This window comes from Eriocheir sinensis, chromosome 3, assembly GCF_024679095.1.
Source record: "Eriocheir sinensis breed Jianghai 21 chromosome 3, ASM2467909v1, whole genome shotgun sequence".
NCBI classification, from domain to species: domain Eukaryota; kingdom Metazoa; phylum Arthropoda; class Malacostraca; order Decapoda; family Varunidae; genus Eriocheir; species Eriocheir sinensis.
In genome coordinates, this window is record NC_066511.1 from 10,745,732 (window position 1) to 10,764,068 (window position 18,337).

The 18,337-nt window shown below is 41.0% G+C and overlaps 1 long non-coding RNA gene across 2 annotated transcripts; it reads right to left on the reverse strand.

Moving 5' to 3' along the window:
* Window positions 1-1,723: 1,723 nt before the first annotated feature.
* On the reverse strand, window positions 1,724-13,310 carry LOC127004968 (uncharacterized). Of its 2 annotated transcripts, none has more exons than XR_007758152.1 (7): window positions 13,257-13,310; window positions 12,739-12,935; window positions 9,126-9,208; window positions 8,709-8,868; window positions 7,698-7,862; window positions 7,338-7,486; window positions 1,724-2,036 (listed from the first exon to the last, which is right to left on the reverse strand). It is a non-coding gene; the product is annotated as an uncharacterized LOC127004968 (long non-coding RNA). The 2 variants fall into 2 exon arrangements; XR_007758141.1 differs by lacking the exon at window positions 13,257-13,310 and adding an exon at window positions 13,172-13,239.
* Between the last annotated feature and the right edge of the window lie 5,027 nt (window positions 13,311-18,337).

Consider the following 18,337-nt stretch of genomic DNA (forward strand, 5'->3'; position numbering starts at 1 on the left):
TCAGAAGATATGTAAGAATCTAACATGAATCAAACACATCTCAGTGTCACAAGAAAATATGAGAAACTTATCTAATCCAGAAAGGAGGAAATATAAATTTACAATGGATGAATTTGACAGGGTGTGTAAAAGAAAGTTGAAAGTAAATATTGAAAAAGATTAAGCTTATGGTGTTTCAGATTGAACCCACGACCAGCCAGATGAGAAGCCAGTGCTTACCATTCAGCAAAAGTCTCCCCACTAGCCAAGTGGGTTTTTAGGCACTTTCCACATTGGGTAGGACATTAACAAACCTCATTAATGAAGGGCCAGATAATGTAAGGAAAAGTATTATATTACCTAAAAATAAGAAATGGAAAAAAACAGACTCCCCCGTCTTGCCCACATATACTTCCTTCATTCTCATCACATGTCCAAACCATCTCACCCCACCATGCCTCCCTCACCCCACCATTCCACACTTCACACCCTTTGCAAATACCACGTACATGCTTTCATTGCTTTCTCCATTCCATCGATATCCTGACACACCACATGCACCTCTTATATACCTCATTTTCACTGTGCGTATTTGTGATTGCTGTGCTACATTTCATGTCCATGTCTCGGATGCATGTGACAAGAGTAAAAGATAATACTATTTCTTGCACCCTCTTATACCTCTATGCTTACACTTCCTTTTGTGACTCTCCAAAGCACTTATCATCTGTCTGCCTCTCATCTCTCTCCCTCACCTCTTCCTTCTTGCTTCCATAGAACTGTCCATAAGTATTTACGTAAACTTCCCCATCTTTTCCCAACCAGGTCTTACATTCTTATTGTGCTCTCTGCTCTTACTTAGTATTGATGCTGCAAACTTGATAGTCTGCCCTGTTGCCCTCTGAAACACCATAAGCTTAATCTTTTTCAATATTTACTTTCAACTTTCTTTTACACACCCTGTCAAATTCATCCACAATCCTCCATCAACATCACAAAAACGCCTGGCACCAAAGAATGCACTGCAAAGTGGTCAGAATCAACTATCAGACATCTCAAAATTTTTAGATCTAATACATTCTGGTTCATTTATAGTCACAGCTATAATCTAGTTAAAGATATCAAGCTCCTTTTATTCTATCTTGCCCATGTGGACCTGCAGATTAACTTGTGCTTGAAGGTGTTTGGCAGGAACAGACTCCTTTCAGTACAGACATCCACAAGAAATTGCTCATTTTCATTCACTCCACTCACATCCAACACCCAACCACAACACTTCTCCTTGCTTCCAGCTTTTGCATTTATGTCCCATAACAAGTATACTTTTCTTATACCTAATTTTCATACTAAAATAGTTTCTCCCAAGATCTTTCTATTCCAATCTTGCCTTTCACTTTTCATTGACTGGGACATATGCACACACCCATGCAAACTTTACAATACCTATCTCACGTCAATGCCCATGATCTTGGGGGACTCAATATTGCACCCACGTCTATCACTGCTCATACCACTCTACTTTTTAAGCCTTCTCTCAGTCTCTCCAACAGTAAAGTATATATATTTTTGTATATTCAGTTCTCTATATAAGCCTAAAATTGGTTTGAATAACCAGAATTTTACCAAAAATATGCAGAATTAGGCCTAAAATATATCTAAAAGTGCCCTTAAGTCGAAAATACCCGAAAGACTCTCCGGAGATTAACTAGAAGCTTTGATATTATTATTAAAGAAAATTACCTGCACATCAGTATATATTTATTGAATAGCCTTACAACATTATTACAGAATGCTTTACAGAAAACCCCGTAATAATCACTAATACAACAGTTGAGCTCCATTTTTTCTAGAATGATCATCATTTATGTTCCTTTCAGAAGAGTGAATGATGATGGAGCAGAAACTTGTCTTATTTTAGTGTTGTTGCTTCTTCCAGTTGTGGGGTGAACTGTGGTCTACATCAGGAGTTGTGGCCATGGAAAGAGACTAAACCTTTTAGATACAGCAGGGGGATGCAGGCACCCGCCAGTCAGTCTGCAGGAGCTGTCCGTTCCATTCTGTAGGAAGAAAAATGTTCATCAACTCTGAAGAATTACCTGTTGGCTTAAAACCAAGTCCCTGAGAAAATGTCTAGTTTTGTTACCTCACAAAACATTCCTGTATGAACCATGTACTGTGTAGTCAGTTGATGAGGCATACACACCGGGGGGCACATTGCCTTACCCACCCTTCAATGCCAACCCTGGGCGTTCCTCAGGATGTCTTCATGCAGGCCCCCTTCCCATAAAAAAACTCACGGCAGGATCTATCGACTTGCTCAAGCTACTAACTCCGTGGGCGTCCCCTTGGCCTCCTCCACTTAGGGTTGTCTCCTACAGAAATAACCCAATGAGCAGGGTTGGCTTCTGGGTAGTATGCCACATGCCTGTACAGCTAGACTTGGCCTTGACAGACAATGCAGGTAATAGATGTTAAATCAGTTTCATGGTGTAGTTGCTAGTTTGACAAAAAGTCATTGCAGAGATATCCCATGATTCTGCATAGACACTTATTACTAAAGGTATCAATCTGCCTCTCCAAGTCACTAATGTGTCCATGTCTCACAGCCATAGAGTAAGAGGGAGCACAAGGGACTTGAAGATCTGAAGCATTGTCTTTTTGCACAGGTATCAACAATGCCACATCCTTGTGCTATGCGAATCCCAACACCGTGGGCCAAGCCAATCCACCGTAAGACTTCCTGGCGAGACCCACTGTTGTTCTGGACTGCACCACCGGGATATGTGAAATTTTCCAAATTCTCAATGTGAACAGACTGTACTGATTCATCTAGCAAGCCTCCAAACACCTGTACCTTGGTCTTGGCCCAGGAGACCTGAAGTCCCAAGTGCTTCGCCTCATCTTGCTGTGCCTTGAGAGCCATCACCAGAACCTCTGTCGACTCTGCAAAGATTACTGCATCATCATCAAAAACAAGGTCAGTGACCTTGGTATTGCCAACAGATGCTCTAGAATGACTGATATACAACTCTGCCGAGTACCCAGTCCATACAAGTGTTGAAAAGTGATGGGGCAAGGACCCAGCCCTGCCTCACTCCTGCGTTCATGGGAAAGAAGCTGGACACAGCCCCCCCACCCAATTCATAGCACTTTGTCCTAAAGTGCAGGCCAGTCAATAGACAAATGATCCTTGCAGGAGTCCTGTGGCATTGCAGGAAATCCCATAGTGCCTCATGATGCACTGAAGCAAATGGCTTATTGAAATCGACATAGGCTACAAGCATCGCCTGTTGAGACTCGTGTCTGTGTTCCACCAGTACCTACATAAAGCGCTAGAACTTACCAGACATGAACCCGGGCTGTGCGGGTCTCTGCAGCTTCAGCACCTGGTTGTGAATCAGCATCAGTAATAGACAAGCAAGCACCTTGCCTGGCACATAGAATAGTGCAATACCACAATACTAGTTGCTGCAGTCCTGGCGGTCCCCTTTCTCTTTCTGGATAGGAATGACCAGCCCCCTCGGGAATGGTACCAGATTGCCACACGGCAGTCAAGAATGCATGCAACCTGCAGATCATGCTCTCACCCCCAGCTTTGAGCAGCTCTGCACTGCTGTTACAGGTGCCAGGTGCCTTTCCACCTCTCAACTTTGCAACAGTCTCTCTGACTTTGTCAAGGTGGGCTTTTGTCAATGAGTGAATCAGCATCTGCCACCAGCAACTGGAAGCTGCCCACTCAGAGGGTACGCCCTTCACAAATGCTCAAAGTACTCAGCTCAACAAGCTGTCTTGGATGGACTTTGGAGGAAATGCTGGAGAATGTCAGCTTCAAGCCTCCCTCCCAGGTGAGTGCTATCCAAACAGTAGATGGCTGTGTTGGACAAGGATGGGCAGAGGGCTTGTAGGGTTGAGTACTTTGAGCAGTTGTACATGGTGGACCCTTCAAGTGGGCAGCTTCTAGCTGCTGGGTTGCAGGTGGAAGATGCTGATCCACCAATTGATGAAAGCCCTTCCTCTCTGGATGAGGTCAGAGAGGCAGTGGCAAAGCTGAGAGGTAAATAGGCACCTGTTATTTGTAACATAAATGCAAATCTGCTAGTGGTAAGGCCATGATCCATGGGCGGCATGCAGTCTTGACTGCCATATAGCAGTTTGGTACCATTCCTCGCGACTGGAAAAGGGGGTTGGTCGTCTCCATTCAGAAAGGGAAAGGGGACCACCAGAACTGAAAAAACTACTGTGATATTATGCTGCTCAGTGTGCCAGGCAAGGTGCTTGCTCATCTATTGCTGCTGTGGATTCACAACCTTACTAAAGCAGCTGCAGAGACTTGAGCAGGCTGGGTTACTGCCTGGTAAGTTGAAACTGATCATATCGTAGCACTTTGTGTACTGGTGGAGTGCTGACGTGAGCTGCGACAGAGGATGCTTGCACTCTATGTCGATCTCATGAAGTCGTTTGATGCAGTGCATCATGAGGCATTATGGGATCTCTTGCAATTCCATGAAATTCCTACAAGGACTGTTATTCTACTGACTGGCCTGTAGTCTATGAGTGCTGTGAAGTGTACGTGTGGGTGTGTCCAGCTTCTTGCCTGTGAATAGAGGGGTGAGGCAGAGCTGTGTTCTTGGTCCAAAGCTTTTCAACACTTGTTTGAGCTGGGTACTATAGTTGCAATGCCTGAGTCTTGAGGTGTGCATTAGCATGCTTTAGTAACCTGCTGTCACATAGCACGTCCGATTTTGTGGATAATATTGGATAGCCTAAGAATACAAAATAGTTGTATGCATCAGTATATGAAGGCAATAATGAGGAATATCATCAATTATAGTAACTTTTTGGTTTCAAATTGTTAATACTGTTGTAGTCTGCTGTTTTGTTACTTTCCTTTATGGTGAACTATTTAATGATTATAATCAGTGACATTATAAATGAACAAAACAGCTGATTGTGACTGAATTAATAAATTGGAACTCAAAATAGACTATATAACTGACAGTACTTGTCATAGTTGCCTACATATTACTGATACTGACAACTATTTTCAACGCACAGGGTACCCACACGCCATGTGACAGCAGATTGCCAAAGCACAATAATGTAGACTTGAGTCATTGTGGAGTATCTGTTGCCAATACCATGGTCACTGACCTTGTTTTTACCATTGATGCAGTAATCCTTGAAAAGTTGCTGGAGGTTCTGGTGATGATTCTCAAGGCACTGCATGAGGTGGCGAAGCCACTGGGACTCCAGGTTTCCTTTACGAAGACCAAGGTACAGGTGTTTGGAGGACTGCTAGATGAAACGGTACAGTCTGTTCATGCATGTGGTAAGGACATTGTTGATATCTTAGAAAATTTCAAATACTATGGTAGCATAGATCAGAATAACAGAAGGTCTTGTCAGGAAGTCTTAAGGCGGATTGACCCTACACATGGTGTTGGAACTCGCTCAGCACGAGTGTATGGCATTGTCGATAGCTGTACAGAAGGTCAAAGATCCGGATCTTCAAAAATTGCATGTTCTCCCTGTCTTACTCTATGGCTGTGGTAACAAGTGCCTATGCAGATTTATGGGATATTGGAGGAATGACTGTCAAACTGGCAATTACTCCATGAGAATGAGAACTGATTTGTGGCATTTTACCTGCATAGTCAGTCATTACCAACACCAGCTACGTATATGGGAATGTGGCACGCCATCCAGATTGAGGTGGAGACACCGGGTTATTTCTGTAGGAGACAACCCTAAGTGGGGGAGACCAAGGGGATGTCCACAGAGTATATGGCTTGAGCAAGTCGACAGTTCCTACCATGAAGTACCTTGAATGAGAAGGGGGCCTGCATGGAGACTTGCCTAGAGGAACCCCCAGGTTTGGCATCGTAGGGTGGGTGAGGTGATGCACCCCCTAGCAAATGCCCTGATGGACTGATTGATAAGGAAGATTTGCATATTTCACAGACTCTCTACTGACACTTCTAGAAGTATTTTTGACTTAGTATGGGTTTCAGTGGCAGTGTTCTATTGTTTTCAGGAATAACTTTTTAATAAAGCCTGGCAAGGATGATAATCTGGTGTAGCATGTTTCAGACCGTGCCCTAATTTACTCATCATGTTTATTTAACAAGGTGTGGATAATTAATGCATTTATAAGAGTGACAGTGGTAAACTCGGTCACATGGAGGGCCGAGATGCGGGTTAATGTGACACAGAAACAGAGGGGGGTTGCATTATGAGTTTTGTTCGAGCTAAGGCAACAGAAGCAAGGGTGATTCTCTCTCTCGTGACTACGTCACGCTAGCCTCGCATTGCGACCCACTACATTTGGCTGAGGTTACCATTATGTCACTCATATAAATGCTTTAATCATCCACATCTTGTTAAGAATACATATTGAATAAATTAGGGCAAGGTCTGATACATACTGTGGCAGATTTTCATCCTTACCCAACACTTCGTAAAAAAGTTATTCCCAAATAATTATATAACACTGCCTCTGAAGCCCATAGTAGTACAGCCTATAATTATGCATTTCTAGTGGTTTCTGCAGCTGAAAACTTGCAAATACAGCAATAAAGCTATAATATGTATCAAATGAATAAAAACTGTACTAATAAATATTAAATATTTTAAACTTGTGGTTCTGCCTTTGGAAAGTATATAGTGGAGTATATAGTAAAATTAATATTATTGGATAAAGTATTTATCAAAATTTTCATTTTTTTCTTTTAAATCCTAAATGCTTTTACTGGATAAAGATAATAATTGGTGGTCTGTTATATCTAGAGCATTATACTGGAACCAGACAGCCTCCACATAAGCCATCATAACCATCAATATTATTATTTGTTTATCTATATGACAATATCTCTTAATGTTCTGTTCCCTCAAGGGTACCTCCCTCAAGGAGATGGCAAAGGCATGTGTCCCCAGTTTTCCCTGCTCTGGCACTTCCTCTCAATACCTCACCTACCAACTCTTTCTCTCTCCAATACTCGTTAGTTATTAATCTATTTCACTGATGGACTCTCACTGACACCCTGTCCCTCGATATCAGTCCTGCCCCCATAAACTCTTCACAACTAATTCTCATTCATTTTCGTCACATTTCCGAAACATCTCAGAACATCATACTTCGCCCATTCAACCATTCCACAATTTACACACTTTGCCGTTACGCACCCATGTCAAATCTCTCATTCATGCTTTCATTGCTTTTTCCATTCCATCCTGACACTATGACTCAAACCCCTGTATCAACTAATTAGTCTCTTGCTATTGCTAATTTCTATTACTTTAAACCCCATGTATGGTAAGAGGATCACCAATTGCAAGATATGCTAAGTTTCTGAATATACCCTCGAGGTCAGGAGAGCTATGGGAAGAGAGATGATGCATGAACAGCATGTTGACAGGAGAGGCATGAGGAGTGCCACGCTTCTACTTTGATGATGGGGTTCTAAGGGCCAGACATCACAACGGGCTGGTTTGACTGGCACACGACCCTCTGCAAAATTTTTATTTGCTACACTTTCACATGCCACTAGATGAAGTAGAGGAGAAACAGAAAGACACAGATACAGACAAATAGATATACAGAAAGGAAAGGAAATAGATAGATGAGAGAGAGACATACTATAATAATCTTCCTCTTAAACATCAACTATTACAACCACTGACTCTTTGATATAACAGCGTGACTGAGAGCTTTAGTGTACCTCAAGTAATGGATGGAGGGCTGCCTGGTGGGGAGGGCTGACCAACGTGTGCATGGCCAACAGTGTGCTGACAGGAGACAGGAAGAGTGCAGCAGCTTCTACCTTAATGGTTGAAGTTTTGAGGGCCAGGCATGAGGATGGGCTGCCTGACCGACACACACAATGCTGCAAAAACATTGTTAAATGAGAGAAGTAGACAGACAACCAGAAAACCAACAGACTAAGAGCAAGACATACAGCCAGCCAGAGACAAATATGGCAAGACACAGAGATAGAAAGATAATCAAAGCCAGATGGACAGACACACACACAGAGTAGGAAAGACAGACAGTCACATACTGAGACAGAGACAAACAGACAGACACAGAGACTGATGGAAAAACAGACAGACACATTCAGACCAACAGACTGACAAACAAAAGACAGACAGACACAAAGAGAGTCAGAAACACATACAGGTGGACACATGAGACAGACACTGATGCAAAGAGGCAGACAGATACATACCATAAAGAGATGAACAAAAAGACAAACACACAGAGACAGAAAGACAGATAAGAGGCAGAGACAGACAGAGATACAAGCAGTGATAGACAGACAAGCAAAGAGACTGACGGACACATACAAAGACAGACAGATAAAAGACACAAAACATCGGTGAGTAAAATTCCAAGGCAAAAAGGGACATTGGTGTTAAATTGATGTGTCTGCTGTGTTCAAGCTGTTATAAAGTGTTGATGCATAAAGTATACATAACTGATTGCATTTTTTATCCCCAGGTGGGGGTAAACATACAAAGATAACCTCTCATAATCTAGCCTAAAGGGAGAATCGATGCAGCTGGTGTGATTGCCATATTGTGACCATGTTCTTATGCAGTCGCTGAAAGTGACACTGCTATAACTATTGAGAGTACGTTTCATGTATTAATCCATTTTATAGCTGTTAACATTCCTTTCTTCCTAATTACATTTCTTGCTGAATTTTTCTTTTAACACAGAATATACCTACTACCATTACTACCAAGCACCTCCATGGTGAAGTGGTTATCACGCCTTGCTGTGAATACGCAGGCCTGGGTTCATATCTCAGAACAGGAAGTCGGTGTGCAACCCAGATAGCTGCTCATCCTCCCTATCAGGCTGGTCAATGAATGGGTACCTGGGGAAACCTGGGGAAGTAGACTGTGGTAACCTGGATGTCACACTGCCCTCCGTCCTGGATATTGAGTTATTTTTTGCCACAGGCTCAAGGGATAATATGACAGATGAGCACTGAGGCCAAGTACAGCATTAGCATATGCTCCTGACTATTGTTTGTCTCCTTCATTGCTCCTCTTTTTAGTGCTTCCATCTCTTTAGTCAACCTTCCCTCATTTAATGCTTAATTTTCTTGTTTGAATTAGACTAAACACACATGTATACCTACTTAGTAATGCATATTTGTCCTTCCTTGCTTCCCTACTTGGCAATTCCTTCCTCCCTTCCTTGGTTGCTGGCTCCAGGCAGAATCTGAAAAAAAGGCCAGGCCCTGAATATGAGGCTCACTAGACATTACAATTTTCCAAAATGTCAGTTCTCTTTTGTATCAATGACATGCACTAATTTGATTTGATACTGATACCTGGTTGATTAGGGTCACATACTACACACTACCAACAGCCATTACTACTATTATTTATTAGTATCAGCAGCTATTATGCCCTTCTACATCTACTTAGTAATATAATACATATATTCATGTATACATATGTGCGTGTGCCTTCACTTCAGGGTTACCACTCAAATATTATTTGCCTGTGTGTGGTGCAGCAGTATGGAAAAATCTGATCAAACTTCTTTACAGAATGTTTTGAACATTGTGGTTGACAGCATTGCCTCTTGTGTAAAAAAAATCCCCAATACACACAAGGCAGAGGAAGAAATTATGCATAAATTAACTGTGCAGTCATTTGTCTTCTGTGCCCCTCAAGTTTATATCCTTGTGTCTACAGAACTGTGTGGTCATTACAGACAACACTGCACTGCTTCACTGTAAGACTCACAGATGAAAATTTTCTTGTCAGGGCCATAGACTGTTTGACATGTGTGACTTCACAGGGGTCTTAGCAGGCTTACCAGGTGTGTGCGTGGAATGTATGCATTTAAAACTAATTTTCTGAAAATACATTAATTTTTCCATCATTTGACACCAAAATGAAATAAATTATATGGCTGGTTGCTGAGTACATGATCATCAAGACAATGGCCTTCCAACATTCTCTATATTTCTGTTTAATGTTGGTGTACTCCATCCTGCTTTGGCAAATGCTCTAACTTCATCTCTCCACTCTACCTGCCCTCACTTTTACAATCCATATGATGCTAGTTTGTACTTTGTTGTCCATTTGTCATCAGTTATATGAATGATATGACTTGTCCAAGTTCAATACTTATTACTAATTATCATAAAAAATATCTCCGACCTTTGTCTGTATGTACTCTATGATGCTCACTTCCTATCTCTTCATTTTATACCAAGTAATTTTTACTCTATTCCTCTCTGTGGACTTTTTGGGTTTCTCTCTAAATATCTTGTGTGAGCAATGTTTGTGAATGTGTCCTGGGATAATGGGACCCACCAAAGGCTCTGGAGCCAATGTGACACATGACCATCGAGGCCACATGGAGCTTTAGTAATTTTCCCTAACTTTACAACATTTCTAAACCTTATGTTAGGACTGGCAAGATACATTGATTGTACACCTGTCTCTTCAGGGAGAGGGGCAAGTTGTTATTCATAATGATGAGTAACAGGTACATAAAAAATGCAAACCTTTGAGTACAGTTTGCCAAAAAATGCCCTCGTCGCACTCACTTCATTCTTTCCTTCACTCACAGTCTCACATTGAATTACTGGGCACTGATTAAGAGCAGCCCGAGTTCTCAATACCAATATTTTCCAAGGCCACAGACGAAGGTAGTCCAATTATAATGAAGTGTTATTTACCTTCATTGTATATATGCCTTGTTACACAATCACTATGGTCAGACACCACCCATGAAAATGCTAACTTGTGCAAGAACCTTACTAAACTGGTGTACTTTGTGGCACTGGAATGTTTCTGAATACAGGCCATAGTCTTGTGATAATAAAAGAACATTTTTCTTTGATATGAGCCTGAAATCCTGCATGAATACCCATCAGTGCTTGGGCCCCAACAATGTAGTTACAGCCACCAGTAGCTCCCTTTTCAGTAATGATTGCAAGGGACTAAAGCCTACCATTATCTGGCATGATTCTGTTTAATGTTTTCTATTGTGCTCTCTCCGTCACTTGCCCAAATCACTGCCACCAAGAGCCTCTCCCAAACCATCAAATGCAAAGGTAGCTAAACAATTATACATCTTTCAGCACTACTTCTACAGATACATGCCAAACCTTACAAATCTTCCACTACCCCTTCCAGTATTTCTTCTACAGATACACACCAAACCTTACAAATCTTCCACTACCCCTTCCAGTATTTCTTCTACAGATACACACCAAACCTTATAAATCTTCCACTACCCCTTCCAGTATTTCTTCTACAGATACACACCAAACCTTACAAATCTTCCAACACCCCTTCCAGTATTTCTTCTACAGATACACACCAAACCTTACAAATCTTCCACTATCCCTTCCAGTATTTCTTCGACAGATACACACCAAACCTTACAAATCTTTCACTACTCCTTCCAGTATTTCTTCTACAGATACACACCAAATAAATCTTCCAACCTTCCAGTATTTCTTCTACAGATACACACCAAACCTTACAAATCTTCCACCACCCCTTCCAGTATTTCTTCTACAGATACACACCAAACCTTACAAAACTTCCACCACCCATTCCAGTATTTCTTCTACAGATACACACCAAACCTTACAAATCTTCCACTACCCCTTCCAGTATTTCTTCCACAGATACACACCAAACCTTATGAATCTTCCAACACCCCTTCCAGTATTTCTTCTACAGATACACACCAAACCTTATGAATCTTCCAACACCCCTTCCAGTATTTCTTCTACAGATACACACCAAACCTTATGAATCTTCCAACACCCCTTCCAGTATTTCTTCTACAGATACACACCAAACCTTATGAATCTTCCAACACCCCTTCCAGTATTTCTTCTACAGATACACACCAAACCTTACAAATCTTCCAACAACCCTTCCAGTATTTCTTCCACAGATACACACCAAACCTTACAAATCTTCCAACAACCCTTCCAGTATTTCTTCCACAGATACACACCAAACCTTACAAATCTTCCAACAACCCTTCCAGTATTTCTTCTACAGATACACACCAAACCTAACAAATCTTCCAATACCCCTTCCAGTATTTCTTCTACAGATACACACCAAACCTTACAAAACTTCCAATACCCCTTCCAGTATTTCTTCTACAGATACACACCAAACCTTACAAAACTTCCAATACCCCTTCCAGTATTTCTTCTACAGATACGCACCAAACCTTACAAATCTTCCACCACCCCTTCCAGTATTTCTTCGACAGATAGTCAGATACACACCAAACCTAACAAATCTTTCACTACCCCTTCCAGTATTTCTTCTACAGATCCACACCAAACCTTATAAATCTTCCAACACCCCTTCCAGTATTTCTTCTACAGATCCACACCAAACCTTACAAATCTTCCAACACCCCTTCCAGTATTTCTTCTACAGATACACACCAAACCTAACAAATCTTCCAATACCCCCTCCACTAATCTTCTAGGCTGACCAAAGTGGCAACACAAAAACTTGATATCGCTCTTAATACTGCCTCAATAGAAACACAGTAAACTGCATAATTTATCATCCTCCACCCTCTCTACACACCTTCCTGGATGATCACTGTAGAAGAATGGAAAGAATGAAAGAGACATTGAAGATAAATGGAAGATCTGACGATAATTCCTTTAACTAATGCTTCTCCAGATTCACATAATTCCCAGTATATCTTCCATTTCTTGCACCATTACCACCCCCTCCACATACCTTCCTGGGTGACCACCGTGGCGACACATGCACTGCCGCCCACCACCAATGAGAAGCTAAGGGTTCAATGGTGGTCCCAATCCTCCATGACGGGCAACAGGAAGCTCAGTGACCTCCGCCAAGAAGATGATGTAGTTGTCCCTCCCAGTGTCGAGGCATAGTAAGGCAGACCAATGTAGATGGAAGTGCTGGTGAACCTGAGCAAAATGAGGCGGTGGTGACTGGCATGAAGAAACAGGAAAGAATGCATGAATTGACTTAGGCCTTGAGTGTAAGGAGGCGGTCTACCACTTATGCCACATTTGAAAAAGAAAAAAAATCATTATTATTATGCTGAATTATATCGATCTTGGAATGGTATTAAAAAGCCAAACTAGCTACTGAGTTGTTCATAAATACTAATACGACGTTTGAAAAAAATCTGGCGTTATACTATAAACTCCTGTCGTGCGTGTGAAGAGCTCTCCTCCTCCAGCGTCCAGACCTCATTACCACGCGTACATTACTGATAAACTCACCTCCTCCGCATCATCCACCACCACCACACTCTCCACCACTCCACCACCACGTCCAAGGCGAAACTGAACAACTTGTCTTCTGCACCATGACTCGAAGCGCGTTACGAGTCTCGAATAGGTGAATGAGACACTTGGGATAAGATTACTGAATGGCTATTGAGTGTGTGTGAGTGTGTGTGTGTGTGTGTGTGTGTGTTGTAGTAGAAGTAGTAACTGTAGTTAAAAGAATGTACAGAGTTTGTTATAGTATGTATAAAAGAAATAAATCGTAGGTTTAGAACAGCCTATTCACTTGACCAAAGTGTTGGAGGACTCCTTGGTGCTGGCTTGGGATCGCGAGTCCTGCGCGTGATCAGACGAAGGTGAATTACACACACACACACACACACACACACACAGTGGAGGTGAGCGACTACAAATAGCATCAAAAGCCATTCTTATCGCGTATAAATATTTAAAAAAAAGACAACACACATCACAGCTATTTATAACATTCTCACCTTTATTTGACATGCATAGAATACAAATAGAAACAAAACACTTGACTAACGACTTATCGAAGTGTGAATTTACGACCTTATATTTTAAAGAAAGACTACGAGTATGTAAATATGATCTTCCGTTATTTAAAATGCCCTTTATAACAACACAGCAATATGATGAGTGATAATTATGAATGCTATTTGCCTATTTCGCTACTGACTGGCCGGCTGGCTGACTAACACTTCGCCCCTTTATGTTTCTCTACAATAAAAACTAAACTTCTTTCCACTACTAGTCTAGAATAATCCTGATACATGGAAAAGACAACTAAACAACTTTGGAACAGCGTTTAGTGGATTCTTTGTTTATGTTTTTGTTTTTTGCCCTTGAACTGCCTCCCTTGCTGTAAAAAAATAAAATAAATAAATAAATAAAATATCCATGGTAAAAACAACTCCAATATCCAAGGTAAAGACAACTTCAATTTCCATGGTAAAGACAGTTCCTATTTCCACGGTAAAGACAACCCCTATTTCAAAGGTAAAGATGACAACTACTTCCACGGTAAAGACAACTCCTATTTCCATGGTAAAGACAACTCCTATTTCCAAGGTTAAGACGACTCCTATTTCTAAGGTAAAGACAACTCCTATTTCCATGGTAAAGACAACTCCTATTTCCAAGGTTAAGACGACTCTATTTCTAAGGTAAAGACAACTCCTATTTCCATGGTAAAGACAACTCCAATATCCAAGGTAAAGATAACTTCTATTTCCAAGGTAAAGACAACTCCTATTTCCATGGTACAGACAACTCCTATTTCTAAGGTAAAAACAACTCCTATTTCCATGGTAAAGACAACTCCTATTTCCATGGTAAAGACAACTCCTATTTCTAAGGTAAAAACAACTCCTATTTCCATGGTAAAGACAACTCCTGTTTCCATGGTAAAGACAACTCCTATTTCCATGGTACAGACAACTCCTATTTCTAAGGTAAAAACAACTCCTATTTCCATGGTAAAGACAACTCCTGTTTCCATGGTAAAGACAACTCCTATTTCCATGGTAAAGACAACTCCTGTTTCCATGGTAAAGACAACTCCTATTTCCATGGTAAAGACAACTCCTGTTTCCATGGTAAAGACAACTCCTATTTCCAAGGTAAAGACAACTCCTGTTTCCATGGTAAAGACAACTCCTGTTTCCAGGGTAAAGACAACTCCTATTTCCAAGGTAAAGACAACTCCTATTTCCAAGGTAAAGACAACTCCTATTTCCATGATAAAGAGAACTTCTATTTCCATGATAAAGACAACTCTTATTTCCATGGTAAAGACAACTCCTATATCCAAGGTAAGGCCAACTCCTGTTTCCATGGGAAAGACAACCCAATATCCAAGGTAAAGACAACCCTATTTCCATGGTAAAGACAACTCCTATTTCCATGGTAAAGACAACTCCAATATCCAAGGTAAGGGCAATTCCTATTTCCATGGTAAAGACAACTCCTATTTTCATGGCAAAGACACCTTCTATTTCCAAGGTAAAGACAACTCCAATTTCCATGGTAAAGACAACTCCAATATCCAAGGTAAGGACAACTTGTATTTCCAAGGTAAAGACAACTCCCATTTCCATGGTAAAGACAACTCCTATTTCCATGGTAAAGAAAACGCTTCCAAGGTAGAGATAACTCTATTCCATGGTAAAGACAACTCCTATTTCAAGGTAAAGACAACCTATTTCCATGTAAAGACAACTCCTATTTCCAAGGTAAAGACAACTCCATTATCCATGGTAAAGACAACTCCTATTTCCATGGTAAAGACAACTTCTATTATTTCCACGGTAAAGACAACTCCTATTTTTAAGGTAAAGACAACTCCTATTTCCAAGGTAAAGACAACTCTATTTCCATGGTAAAGACAACTTTTATTTCCATAGTAAAGACAATATTATTTCCACAGTAAAGACAACTCCATTTTCAAGGTAAAGACAACTCAAATTTCCATGGTAAAGACAACTCCTATTTCCATGGTAAAGACAACTCCTATTTCCAAGGTAAAGACAACTCCTATTTCCATGGTAAAGACAACTATTTCCATGGTAAAGACAACTCTATTTCCATGGTAAAGACAATTCTATTTCCATGGTAAAGACAACTCATATTTCCATGGTAAAGACAACTCCTATTTCCATGCAGTAAAGACAACTCCTATTTCCAAGGTAAAGACAACTCCTATTTCCATGATAAAGAGAACTTCTATTTCCATGATAAAGACAACTCTTATTTCCATGGTAAAGACAACTCCTGTTTCCATGGTAAAGACAACTCCTATTTCCAAGGTAAAGACAACTCCTATTTCCATGGTAAAGACAACTCCTATTTTCATGGGAAAGACAACTCCTATTTCCAAGGTAAAGACAAATCCTATTTCCATGGTAAAGACAACTTCTTTTTCCACAGTAAAGACGACTATTATTTCCACGGTAAAGACAACCCCTATTTCCAAGATAAAGACAACTCCTATTTCCATGGTAAAGAGTCAAAGACAACTTCTATTTCCATAGTAAAAAAGAATATTATTTCCACAGTAAAGACAACCCCTATTTCCAAGATAAAGACAGCTCTTATTTCCAAGGTAAAGACAACTCATATTTCCATGGTAAAGACAACTCCTATATCCATGGTAAAGACGACAACTATTTCCATGCTAAAGACAACTCATTTATCCATGGCAAAGACAATTGTATCCATGGTAAAGACCATTCCAATTTTCATGTTAAAACAACGGCTATTTCGCTACTGGCTGGCTGGCTGGCTCGTCGTGTTCCTCGGTAATAGCAACTCGATGAACCCAAATGGCAGTGGACCGTCACCCAAGGCCAACATGTTGTATGGCTGGCCAGATCCCCTCCTCACGGCCCGCTCTTGTCTTCAAAGGTAAAGGTTTACAAGCGACTTACTGAAGACGTCAGTGAGAGGCGCTGCGCACAGTGAAGCCAAGGGGAGCGGCAGCACGCGGAGAATGGAGATATGGCGGGATTCTTATATTTATTTGATTTATACCGTTGTTCATCATTATCTTATTGCTGTTATTATTAGTGTTACTATCATTGTTACTTCCATTATTATTATTTCTATTGTCTTTTTGCAAGGTTAATCTTTATATGTAAAACATACCTTTCTTGCCACACTCCCACTTCTAAATATAGCTTCTACTTTTGAACTTAAGACCAATCGGCATGCTAGCAGGGTCATCCACGGTCTTAAAGTCCTAGAATAATTCCTTGACGTCACAAATGATGAAAGTGCTCGTGGTTTGACACAATCGTTCAAAGTAGTCTGACAGTAAAGGTTATCATGGTAAGGAAAACAAATCATGGCTATATATCTATATTCAGGTTCAATTGATGTAACAACAAGGCATATGCATCTCCAAACTAGCATGGGGCAAAATCGTAGACCATCTTTGGTGCAGTGTGCCTGAGGGTGCAGGCTATCTAGGTGTGGAAATAAACCAAACCTTCTCTGTTATATTCACGTTTCATTGAGGTAAGATGTAAGCGAATGTATCTGGAAATTATGACAAAATTAATAAGCAAAGTTGTGGAATATTAATGTAAGTTTCATATAATCTTCACGTTTTCTTAGGCAAAGATAAGGGATTCATTCCACAGCTTCATTTGACTTATGTTGATAAATGAATAAACACGGATATAAATGCTGGCTATAGGTACTTATTAGGCGTCTCCGTGGTGCAATGGTAAGAATGCCTAACCACGGGTCTGGGTTCGAATGCCAGCCTGGACAGTCTGCGCGCAGCCCACTCAACTGTTCATTCTTCCTTTCGGATTGGTCAAGAAATGGGTACTAGGGGAAACCTTGGAAAGGTAAACTGTGGTAACCCGGATGATGCACTGTCCCTGTATCCCGGGCTGAGTCTCCCACTACAGGCCCCAAGAGCCACCGTTTGATGTGCGCATGCACTAAGAGTACGAAACAATTTATTTCTCCAATAATCCTCCATCCACTTCTTTCGTTCTAGCATTTTGTGTAGTATCTTAATTATAATCCCCCCCCCCCACACCCTTTGAAAATAATAATAAAAAAAAACATCTGCAGTTTTCCCCAGCCATGAAGCAACAATTATAAATTCCCTAAATACTAGAGGCAAAAGCATTTTTTTTTTCTTCAGGTAGGTAGGTAGGTAGGCTTTCTTCAGGGGTCTCTTCGACGACCCAGCCCATTGGTGGCGCAGGCGAAATTTATTTATAGTGGTTGCCGTGGTATATGACTTGCTTAGCCCATGCTGACGCCCGGGGCTCCTCTTGACTAAAGTCGCTGAAGTTAGGGTTGAGTGAAGATCTGGGCATGTGGGGAATCCTCCGCCACTCGGCGATTGTTTGAAAAATCAGCGTGTTTTGCTCGGACTCGAACACGGGCTCACCACGCTCACACGCTGACCACTCGGCCACCGCCTCCCCCAGTATGAACAAACAGCTGATTTTTTTCGTTGTCACTTTCATTCATTAGTCATGAAAACTTTATCCTTAATCACACTTTCTAACCCTTTTAATACTTGAACTTCACCT